This window comes from Balaenoptera ricei, chromosome 7 (assembly GCF_028023285.1).
Source record: "Balaenoptera ricei isolate mBalRic1 chromosome 7, mBalRic1.hap2, whole genome shotgun sequence".
Classification (NCBI taxonomy): domain Eukaryota; kingdom Metazoa; phylum Chordata; class Mammalia; order Artiodactyla; family Balaenopteridae; genus Balaenoptera; species Balaenoptera ricei.
Window position 1 is genome coordinate 85,528,605 of NC_082645.1, and position 4,943 is coordinate 85,533,547.

The 4,943-nt window shown below is 37.1% G+C and overlaps 1 non-coding gene across 1 annotated transcript; it reads right to left on the bottom strand.

Annotated features, from left to right (window-relative positions):
- Positions 1–2,377: 2,377 nt before the first annotated feature.
- On the bottom strand, positions 2,378–2,483 carry LOC132369444 (U6 spliceosomal RNA). The gene has a single exon (XR_009504417.1). It is a non-coding gene; the product is annotated as a U6 spliceosomal RNA (small nuclear RNA).
- Positions 2,484–4,943: the final 2,460 nt, after the last annotated feature.

Genomic DNA, 4,943 nt, shown 5'->3' on the forward strand with positions numbered 1-4,943 from the left:
AGTTAGTAGAGATAAGGCATAATGTCTAGCCCATAGTAAGTACTATTTAAATGCAATAATTATTATTATTGTAAACACTTAACTATTAAAATGATGTGTTTGCTAATGTAACACCTGTAAACTTCTTGCATTATATTAGTGTATATTCCACACAAACCCATAGGTGATAAATGACTCCCTTTCCCATGCTACTCCTCTTGACTAAGGTTCTTCAAAATGCTGCATTAAATCTTTAAGCTGCTAGAACACAATTCAGTTAGAAACTCCTCCTGCCCAGGAATCCTCAGTAACTGCTGTCCCCCAGCCTGCAGGGGTGAGTGGGGAGAACCATGGGTTTGCAATATGCAGTAAGGAAGGGGGATCGTAAGAGAGCTTGATGCTTAGAATTTCTCACTGACCCCAAAAGAGCTCTCTGGGGAAAAAAAGAAGCATAAAATATCTACCCCTTTCTGTCTTTATTTCTCCTTAGCACTGCTTCTGAACTTTAAATGTAAGTTAAACTCCAAACTGAATTGACCTTCTAAACTTCAAGTTTATAGCACGGGTTCATTATAAGCTTGAAAGAGATACTGGTGCATTGATGAGAGCTTGCCTTCTGGATGGCAATTTTATACACAGGCAGAGCCTGGCCCAAGGTCTTAATATAACAACTATTACACATTGAATGTACCTAGTTATCTGTAATGTAAGAATAATCCTATGATTTAACTGCTGATAATACTTGTTTTGTGGATGAGGGCCATGTTACAACTGTGTTTGAAAAGAATTTTAAACGAACCCTACTGTGGGCAGGGCCCTTGGTGGGCGCTTGAGTGCTAGTTTGAAGGGAAAAAATGTGTGTAAGAAACATGTGATGTTTTTGCAGTGGTTTGAGGGCTGGGTTTGGTAATTATACTCTCGAATGCAAAAATCCAATGTGGCATAATGAAAAACACACCTCTGTTCTGCTTCCAAAACTCATTCTAAATACAGGACAGTTTTTGCCCAGGCCGACTGTGTTCCATAAAGTGTGCATTCGCTCCACTTCTGTCTGTAAGAGCACCAGGACAAAAGTAAGATGCCATATAAACGCGTGCCGCGTCCTCCCTTTAGTTCCTGTTAACTCTTTTCCTCTAAGCTACCCTCTTCATCACGCTTATTGCTCAATCGACTTATTTGAAAACACATACAAAACCACTCTTAATAGAAGGAAAAGTAGTCATGTGGGTAGCAAATCAACTGTGTAGTTCAAATCATTATTACAATAAAATTTTGTTTATAAAGTACCCTGCAGAGTTATAAAAAGGATAGCTTGCACTGGGTAGGAATAAAAAGCCAGCAAGGAATTACACAGTTTAATGTGAAAGTCCTTTTTTGCTACAAAATTCCTATCCAAGACTGCCCTGCAATATTGAAAATTTGACTACAGGAATTCAAAGGAACAAAATTTGCCACGTGTATTTTGAACCGAATGTTATGAACATTCATAACATCTTTCTTCCTTATCTAAGAGAATCTGCTAATCAAGAAAGGGGAGACATTTTCAACCCTTTTTGTATGAGACTCACTGGATGTAAAAATATCAAGTACTCCCCTTAGTTGCCTACACGGAGGGCTTATACTGTTCACTGCTTATATGTTGCTGAGGGTCTTATCAACTAGGTCATGGGGCAGTATTCTCTTTATGGTTACTCAATGGAGAAATTTCTCTCAGAACTCAGTATCAGGAATGATTGTAATTTTCATTAACAACTTTCATGAAAAGGCTTCACTCTTTTTGCTTTTAATGCGAGGCAGCTCAAATTCCTGCCCTTATTTCACAACTTGTACTGAACTTTTAGGTATGCATTTTGCATAATAATGTTATCCCTGGTTTTATCTTATTTTTCCTACTCTAATTTTTCCTTTTCCATAATTTCTTCATCTACTCTTTTAATCTTGCACTATATTTTTGCATGTAAGCAATCTCAAATCCCCTTTTCAATAAGGCGTGGTTTGAATTTCTAACTAAAGTATCTAGAAAAAGAAGTAACTGTACTTCTTCAGCAGTTATGCTGACCAGAGAAGAACCATTGCTTTCTTCACCATGTGACACACTGCAGATGATATCAGCCTGGTGGTCTAAAATTCCCACCAATGCTAGGCAGCCAATGTGGCAAGAGGCTGCCACTTCTGCTTCGTGACACTGCATGACACAGGACCCAGGATCTCAGTCACGACGGTTGGAACCTACCCTGACTTCAGTGCCTAACAAGACTATCATATTGTATAGGTGAGTAGAGGGTAGGTACAATCAAAACAACATCCTGGATATATTTTGGTCTATCTTTTCTTTTTTTGTCTTAACAACTGCTGCCATTTATTGAATTCTTACTGTGGTCCAAATACCTTTTTCCCCCCAAATATGGAACACTTCACGAATTTGCACATCATCCTTGAACAGGGCCGTGCTAATCTTCTCTGTATTATTCCAATTTTAGTATATATGCTGCTGAAGCGAGCACTATTTTGGTTTATCTTAAACATTCCAAGTGGGTTCTAACATCAAAAATTTGTTTTGCAAATACAGTTCCTTTTGGTTTGGTTGGTTACTTTCTTCCCTGATGTGTCTTGATAGGATTAACGTTCCTCTCAACCCTAGTCTCCCTCACTTATATTTCCCTTACCTCTTAACGTATAACTGAATTAGAAGGTTTTTTTGCTCTTCTTGAGTATTACCCCCAAACCAAAACCATAAAAAGGCATTATACAAATACAAAAAAAAAATTTTTTTAAAGGAAACAAAAAGGCAGCTATAAGGGCAAAACCAAACCAAACCAAACAACAAAACAGCAAAATAACCAAAATAAACTCCCCAATTACCACAAGCAGCACCATAATAAACAGAGTTAGAAGACAAAATGAAATGAGAAAAATACCTGCAATGTATGAACACAGGTCAATTTTGTTAATATATGAATCTTTCTTAAGAATCAATGAGAAAAAAAAAAAAATCCCAGAAGAAAAATGAATTAAAGGCATGAACGAGCAGTTGACTAAGAAGAATACAAATGAACAAAACACATATGAAAAAAAGATTTAATCTTACTAGTTTTTTTTTATTTTAAATTTTTTAAGTTATTTTTAAATACAAATTAAGATATATTGAGAATTTTTGCTTATCAGATTGGGGGAAAAAATTAAAAAGAATTATAAAACCTGATAGGAATGTGATTGAATCTTCCTGGAAAAAAAATTGATGATAAAGATGAAAAGCTTGTTCAATGTGCTTCATTAACTCTCACACAGATCCATGAGTAAACCTGTATAGTCTGTGGGATGGAGTGAGGAGTGGGAAGCAATGTGGAGGTCCATTATTAGGGAATGAAGAAGTAAAATGCATGCATACAGTGGAATGTCATGCAGCAATTATAATAAATTAGCTATATTTTCATATAACATGATCCTGTCTCAAATTCATAGTAATTAAGGTTAACATGTAAGAAACAAAATGAGATTTTTAGAGCAGCATCACTTGTATATCTTAAAAGCACATATATACAACACCACGATGAGTTCTTCAGATACACATATTTCTACATAGAAGAATGGACAGTAAATTTAAAGGATAGATATTAAATACACTAGGATGGATACCTGGGAGAGAGGAAGATTGGGGATAAAGAGAATAAAAATAGCACGAAATAACATATAAGAGAAGTCTTACTTGGACTACTAAGCCATGAACTGAAGTGTGTGAGAAACTCAACTTGGGGCAGCTGAGGTGCCTGTCCATGGAACCAGAAATTGTAGTTCTGCTAGAATTTATTCTATGACAATAGTTAGTCTTTGTTGACTATCTACTTTTTAAAAACCTGAAGTAAAACATATTTCACAGTCAAAAATCTTTGATTTTGATCAAAGATTAAACGTAAAGCCTGATGGTTTTCCACACAGTGAACACACTCATATAATCAACTCCCAGATCAAGAAATAGAACATTTTCAATTCCTTGAAGTTTTTTGAGCCATTACTGGTCTCCATCAAAGGTAACCACTATTCTGATCTCCCACACCACAGATTAGTTTTATCTGTTTAACCTTCCTATAAATGGTATCTCTTTTGTGTCTGCTTCTTTCTTTCTCTATTATGTGAGATTAACCCATATTTTTGCAAGAGACAGTATAATTTTTTTTTTAAGATTTTTATTTATTGATTGATTAATTGATTGATTGATTGCTATGTTGGATCTTCGTTTCTGTGCCAGGGCTCTCCCCAGTTGCGGCAAGCGGGGGCCACTCCTCATCGTGGTGCGCGGGCCCCTCACCATCGCGGCCTCTCTCATTGCGGAGCACAGGCTCCAGACGCGCAGGCTCAGCAGCTGTGGCTCACGGGCCCAGTCGCTCCGCAGCATGTGGGATCCTCCCAGACCAGGGCTCGAACCCGTGTCCCCTGCATTAGCAGGCAGACTCCCAACCACTGCGCCACCAGGGAAGCCCATAATTTTTTTTTAACCGTGTAAACTGGATTAATATGAGTATGTTTAAAATAGTCAAGAAACTTTCCAAAGGTTCTTAGGTATGTTAATGTGTTTTGGACACCTAACATATCAATTACAAATAGTTCTTATATTGTCACTAAAACCCAGCACAGTATATAATAGCCAATTTTTAAAAACAACCTTTGAATCCTGAAAATGCAAGTACTTCTAATAAAGAAGTCGCTAAGACTAACATAACAGCTTTAGTGCCTACAGTTAATGAGACTATGCTAGATATTCTGTAACAGACCATGGGGTGATACAAAGACAACACATAGCCTCTAGACTCAAAGAACTTGTGGCCCAAAGTGATATCATGACAATAACATGCAAACCAGGCTTCTTTCAACACAGACGTCATATGTAACCTCCCTCTGGTTGCAGGTGCTACATTACTCGGTTGTTTTACAACTGAAGACCGAAACCAGTTAATATTTACAGTAAT